Below are 7,713 nucleotides of genomic sequence, written 5' to 3' on the forward strand. Positions count from 1 at the left end.
TCCATCTGTTGACAGTTCTGTCTCCTTACTACTGAAACACGGACAAGAAAAAATGACAATTCAATGCATTTTCCACTTAATATTTAGAGTCTTAACATATTTTTCTGCCCCTCCAGAAATTTCTCTCGTTCTCTCTCGCTCCTCCTGCCATCACTAGATTCTGGCACTGTGGTTGTGTTGTGCATAAAAGGGGCCTAAAAGTTGAGGCCGAAACTTAGCAAAAAGATTTCCTGTCCCCCTGCACAGTTCCATAATGAAAAAAGAAAAAAATGCCAATCAAGACAAAATTCACTGACATTTCCCTGACTTTTCCCAGGTTTTCCGGGTCTGTCGCCACACTGTTTGTGTGTGTGTGTGTGCCTAATTGATTAATTTTTGTTGCATCTAAGGAATGCAGTTTTGGGTACCCTTGACCCTCTGTTCCCCTCCAGAAAATGAAATATTTTGCATGGTTCTTGACGATTGTGTTGTTAATGAATGCTTTCAGTTATTTTTACCTCCAGGAAATGTGTTATTGTGAAGTAAAGTAAGTCTGCTACCTTAGTGTGAAGCAGAAAATTTTATGCCATAATTAGGTTAGGATCGCTAGGTTTGGTGCCAATAGCAATTTTCAATGTTTTGTTCTATTTGAAGTGCTAAGTTTGATACAGTGATATTTTGCACATGCTCTTTAACTATTTGTGTATGCATGCAACCTGTTTTTACTAATAAAAAGTGGTGAAAGTACTTCAAGATGCTAGGCTGTTACTTACGCAGGCGCAGGCCATACTTTGAGATTAAACATCTCAGTTATTTGTGTTTTTCAAGTGCTGGAATCAATTTTATATTACATAAAACTTCGAAATCAATTGATTAAATAAAATTCCACACAATTCTTGAGGAGGTACAGTGGGTCAATGACTCCTAGTTTTGTAAAATTTTGTTTATAGTCAGTGCTTGTTTCATCTGCTATGATATTATATATACATATAACCAGGAAACTGATTTATATGTAAATACAGATTTATGTATGAACCTGAAATCAAGTTACATATATTTTTTTAATCTTTGCACATCATGGTATGGAGACTCGAAAAATCAAGTTTTTATTTTCCATACTTGTACATACATGTGTGTTAGGTTTATCCTCATATTTTACATCTTTGGGTTATTTTTTACATATTACCATGTTTCGGAACATTTCTGAACATTTTGCTATCGTAAAACACTGTCCTATTTATTTACAATTGTTGTCAATAATAGAGAATGGGGGCTCAAGCATCTGCTCTTGGTTGCTACAAATGTTATTTTGGTAACGTTAACTCCAGCAGACATTGTAAACTTGAAATACACTCCCATTACTTCTTGCAATATTAAACACAGTTTTAGCCAGTATAAATCCATCTTGAAGAGACAACAGAAGGAAATTCATGTTTGAACACAAACAACATAATTTTGTTATTCTTTTTTTCGAAAACAAAAAATGAACACACATGTTATGTTCATTTTACAATTAATGTTATTGTAAATGTACTGTATTTTAGTTACTGTCTTATATTATTAAAAACTTATTTCTTTACTATTTTAACTCCATATTCTGATTAAATTAACTAAATATGTATTTACATATTTAATGAATTTCTACTACATACACATCCTCTGCATATAACCTACATTTACATCCAGGTAAATGGAATTAAACTGCAATGAAAGTTACCAAGGAAAATAAAGTAAATCCCTAATGATTGAGCAAGGAGTGCCATTTTGTATTATTATTGGGTCGATATACTCTTGTACTGTGTAAAAACAATGTTCCCTTAGGAATCTTTTTTAAATATAAGTTGTATACTGACAAATAATTTATTTCTTTGAATGCATTTCATAGTATGTTAAATAAGCATATCACATTATATGTTACTCCTATTTGGTATAATATGGTTCCATATATAAGTAATTTTTTCCTCCTGTATTGTAGGTGTGGTAGTCCTTATTTGTTGCGTATGTATTTTGACAAATTTTCATGAGTGTTAGGATTTTTCATATAGGTATAAACATGAAACTGGCAATATCTGTAGTTCTTTAAATTATTGTTTTTGTATTGTGCATCTGTTGGGGCACTTGCCAGAATCCTAACAACTCTTTTTTTGTAATCTGAATATTATCATGCTTTTGTTCATGTTGCCCAGAAAATGATGCTGTACCACAGTACAGAATGAATGACAACATACCAGGATGTCCCAGAAGTCCTGCACCATCAGCACACTGAGCTCCAAGAGGTGAAGTTTGCAAGGGTAGGTGGTGCCACCGGTGAAAGGCTGTTCGCAGGCATAGAGGACAGGTTCGTGGGATCAAGTGAAGGAAAGCACAGCATGTGTAGCGAGTGTTCCCGTGATGTAAAAATGGGCACGATGAGTGAGGACCAAATTGCACTTCGTGCAGTGCTACGTCTTTTTTATTTATGGAAAAACGACTAACAGCAATACCAGCAGCAGAGGAAATTTGTCGTGTGGAGAACGAAGAAGTGGTGAATCGATAGACAACTTCCCGTTGGTTTAAACAATTCGCTTCAGGTGATCTACGCCTCGCAGCCAAGCCCCGCATGGGGTGACCTCGGATGGACATTGAGTCTCTGCAGGATGCTATGAATGCTACACCACAATCCAGCACATGTGTGTTAGCAAGACTGGTTCGGGCATCCAAATTGACAGTAAACCGTCGCTTGCATGACATGGATTACAAACAGCCCCGACAAAGTCCGCACGAGCTGACAGAGGTGCAGGCCCAGCGCAGAGTTGCAATTTGCCAGACATTGCTACAAAACCCGCATGATCTTCGTTTTTGGAGGAGAGTTGTGACAGGAGACGAGAAGTGGGTGTTTCTGAAAACCCTGATACACGTAAACAGTGGGTGAAAAGAAGACAGGAGGCCATCGCCCATGTGAAACAGGACAGATTTGGGAAAAAGCTCATGCTGAGTGTGTGGTGGAATATTGACGGGATTGTCCATTATGACTGTGTTCCAGAAGGTCATGCTGTAACAGGTGAACTGTATTTTGAACAATTATGCCGAGTGTATGCCATTCCGAATGGGAAATACCCGGCATTAACGAGGAGGAAGGTGTTACTGATGCAAAATGACAATGTTCACAGTCACCGGTCTCGAAGAGTGACCAACACACTAACTAAGCTTGATGGATTTGAGTTGTTACCTCATCCCGCCTATAGTCCGGATGTTGCACCATCGGATTACAGTTTGTTTCGCTCTCTCTCACATTTCCTGTGTGGTCGGCAGTTCAATTCATATGATGAGGTAAATTCTGCCTGTCGTGAGTTTTTTAATTCTAAACCTGCCACTTGTTATCGCCATCAGATTGAACTGTTGTCGCAGAGATGGGTGAAGGTAATAGAACATGGAGGCCTGTACTTTGCTGAATAAAGTCTGTCTTTATTTCTGATATTCTGTGTTTCATTTTCGCCCTTGTATGGTGCAGGACTTCTGGGACAGCCTGGTAGTATATTATTTTTGCTGTTTCTAGATTTACTACATCTCTTACTGTTTTTCTTGGATAACAAAAACCAATAACCTTGTTTGCTGTACCTTCAATATGTACATCCCACTTTAAATTTTTAAATAGTTGTACACCAAGAAATTTTATGTTACATACATATCCCATGCTATGATTTTGGAAGTTAATATCTGGAATTTCACTGCTACTGCTAATTGCAATTCTTTGTTTTTTAGAGTTTACCATAAGACCATTATCTTCTTTCCACTCTGAGATGTGCGAGATTGTATTCTTTATGTTGTGTTTTAAGAGTTTTGTCTTTGTTCTTGCTAGAAGTACAGGCCCCATCAGGGAAATCTGAAGGTTTTTGAAATCATAGTACAAGGTTGTTTTTTTGATACGAATCAAAATTTATTTTTTGTTATATACAGCAAATGAAGTGCCATTTGTGAATCATAACAAAAAAACTGGATAAATAAATGTCTAAGTTTTAAAAATGACGTCATGCAAATGAGAACCATTCTTGCACTCTCAACCTGTCACTGAAATTCCGCACAGTACGTTGAACCATATATTGTGGAATTACCACCATTTCCCTACGAATTGCTGCTTTCGGTTTTTCTGTAGTGCATGGTTTGTTCATGAAAAGTTTCACTTTGAGGTTGCCTCATTGAGAGATGATGTACCCGGGAAACATTTGTCTGAGAACAGCCACCAATGTCTTCGATGTATGGGCAGTTGCTTCATCTTGTTGAAACCAAATTTACGTGTGGTAAATTCATCATCTGCGAAGTTATTGGAAGAGAAAGTCTTGAAACATGGTAATGTAACATTCAGAATTTACTGTCACTGAATGTTCATCTTCTTCAAACACATATGGTGCAATTACAGATTCACCATTTTTAAAAAATGTTTCAACAACAAAAGTACTGCTCCATGCTGACTGAAATGGCATTACATATCTAACGAAATCCAGTTCCCGCGTGAAATCTGACTCTGCCAACCAGCAGTGTTGCCAAACTAAAACCGTCAGATTTCCCTGCCGGATCCTGTATAGTTGTATCGTCAGCAAAGACAGTTGCATTTGCATCTTTATACTTGTATGGAAGGTCGCTTAGGTAAATTTAAAAAAGTGAGGGTCCTAAAATGGATCCTTGAGGTGCACCGTATGTAAACCATTATTTTACTACTACCTTGATCCCATAATGGTCCATTTCATTTACCAAGATGTTATGGGTGACAATGACAAATGCTTTCATTGGGTCAACGAATAGCCTTACACATTGTTATTTTTTGTCAAAATGACTGGGAGAAAAGAAATTAATCTGTAATTACACATTTCATTTCTTGACATTTTCTTGTGCAGAGGTTTTACTATGGCAGTCTTTAGCTGATCTGGATATTTACCGGTAAACAGACTTAAATTAACTACATGCCATATTGGGCAGGATAGGTGTGCACCACATTTTTTAATTACAATGTTGGGCATCTCATCTGTGCCAGCAAAATATTGGTTTCTGGTGACTTATTAAGCTAAATATTTCTTGTCTGCAGGGAACAAGTATATAGAGTTAGCAATTATTTTGCAATCTAAATAGGACACTGTGATTTGGTACTCTAGCTCATTCATATGTTAATATCAAGTAAAAGTTTACTGTGTACAGATTTCTAAGACAGTAGCTAGAAATGTTTACCATTACGTTAAATGCAAATAACATACCTCTCTTACTTTTTCAACATGATTATGGGGTCTGTGTATTTTAGATGTTTATCTAGTATGATTCCCAAGAATTCTACACAGTCGTTAGTGCTAAGTCTGTATTTTGTTACTTGAAAGCAGATATAGCTCATTTCACAGAATTTGAAACCAATGTGCCAATTTTAATTTTCTCATTGAATAATGGTGGGAAACACTTTATTATATTTTAAAATATGTGATCTTTTTAGTAGCCAGCTTTGTCTTGGCTCCAGAAGTTTAAATGTTGGCATAAATTGCATATTTCAAATGTTGTGTAGCTGTTCAGAAATATTGTAGTGAAATATGATCCGGCTCCTGATACCCTATTCCATTAATATTTCCACTTGAAGTATTAATTACATATGTATTTTCCATTTTGGGTATATACTCTATGATACTACACTACTACAAAACTTTGGATGTTCTGGGTATCAGATATTAGTGTGGAGGTTTTCAGATGAAACAAACATAAATGTTCAAATATTTTATTCCTCTTCATTTCGATCTGCAGCCGAGAGATCGGGAGAAGCGTGGCGGGCGGCGCTGACGGAGATGCCGACATTTGCAGCCTGTAATGCCCACTTATTTTTATAGACATATGCAGACATTTATATAAATATTGCAAAACAATCACTAACCTGTGTTATAACACGCAAAAGTTCTTCTGTAATTCATCCAAGTTCTGCTCTTATATGCACAAATAAATACGCTTTAGAAACGATGTTAAGAGCCACAGATAATAAAACATTTTAATCATAGTTTTGACCAGTAACGTCCTGCTTAAGTTTATATCCTTGAAAGAGTTTTGTGCCGATGGGGATCGTTTGGAGGTTTTGAATGTGCAACACTGTATCAAGATTACGCTGTAGAAGAAACCGTTAAAAGTCAATAGTGTTCGTGAGCTTCCTTGCAATCCGAAATCTCCGAGCTCGAGTTTTTTGTTCCTTCGCGACTAGATGAAGACAGAGTTGTAAATATAGTGGCGAGCAATGTAAACCAAGAGCGTGTTAATTTCGTACTGTGCGCAAGAGTGTTATTCTTGGTTACTTGCAGTTACTTGTTTGTGTTATTGTAGTGTGTATGTGTGACGTGTCAGTGAGACGATTGGAATGCCAGCCGCAAGATTCACGTTAGAACAAAGATTTTTTTATGTATGACACGTACCTACGTGAAAACAAACTCGTGTCGAGACGTGTGTAGGTAATTTGTACAGAAATTCCCATGCGTTTCAACTCCACACAGAGATACGGTTAGACATCTTGTCCTTAAATTACGAGAAACTGTATCGTTAAATTTTAAAACACCTAAGCAAAAACGACGGATTCTAACCGAAGCAAAACTCGATGATATTGGTGCAGCGTTAGAACGTTCTCCAAACAAACCTCTACACCGTGTTTCACAAGAGGTGGGGGTGTCAAAATCATCGGCACATACAGTCACTAAGCTACTAAAATTAAAACCATACTCTTATAACACAGGTTAGTGCTCGTTTTGCAATATTTATATAAATGTCTGCATATGTCCATAAAAATAAGTGGGCATTTCAGGCCGCAAATGTCGGCATCTCCGTCAGTGCCGCCCGCCACGCTTCTCCCGATCTCTCGGCTGCAGATCGAAATGGACGCACGGTACATGGTTCAAATGTAAATCTCCAAATATTGTGTGCAAAAAGCAGCCATGCAAGGTTGCCAAAATACAAAATATACAAAAAAATAATTAAAATTTTAATTAATATTATACAATTTATGGTGGTCATGTATGTGCCAGTGGTCAGGTTTGTGACCTGAGATAGGTATGTGACACTGTTATTATGGTGATATTAGTGTCATTATGGTGATATTAGTAACTAGAATAGTGAATATTATTTTCTATTGAACAGTGGCAGTGACAATAGTGAATACAGGCCTCCACGATAGCGCACTGGTAGCATCCTCGCCTTGTAAGCAAGGGGTCCCGGGTTCGATTTCCAGTGAAGGCACATAGTGATTCCGACCCCACTTTAAACTGTAGGTCCAGTCCCGATTTAGATACATTTAGAGAAACAGGTGCTCCATCATCTTTGTTGTTGATGATGTGAACTTGCAGTGCCATGATAATGTGACAAGACACATTGTGTTAGTCTTTGTACACTATAATATTCAAAGTTTGTATGGAGCAACACGTGATTGAGTCAAATGATTTTGTTCAGTAGCAAAATTTTCAAGTGTATGTACACCATTTCCCATGGAGAGCTTAAATTGGTGTCATTCTCATGTTATGGAGATTTAATTTCAAATACAACATGACTGTGTCATTTGAATTTTGTAGGCTTTCAAAAGGTCAGAAAAAATATTTCTTCCAGTCTCAAAAACAGCACTATTAATTTTTTGGGGGGAATAAAAAAACAAAACAACATTAAGCTGTATGTGCACAATCAAATGAATCACGAACAAGTCGTTGAATGCCATGTTTTAGGGAAGTCATGTCACAGTACACGTCATGTTGCTTCTCG

Source organism: Lepisma saccharinum, chromosome 2 (assembly GCF_977018435.1).
Source record: "Lepisma saccharinum chromosome 2, izLepSacc3.1, whole genome shotgun sequence".
NCBI classification, from domain to species: domain Eukaryota; kingdom Metazoa; phylum Arthropoda; class Insecta; order Zygentoma; family Lepismatidae; genus Lepisma; species Lepisma saccharinum.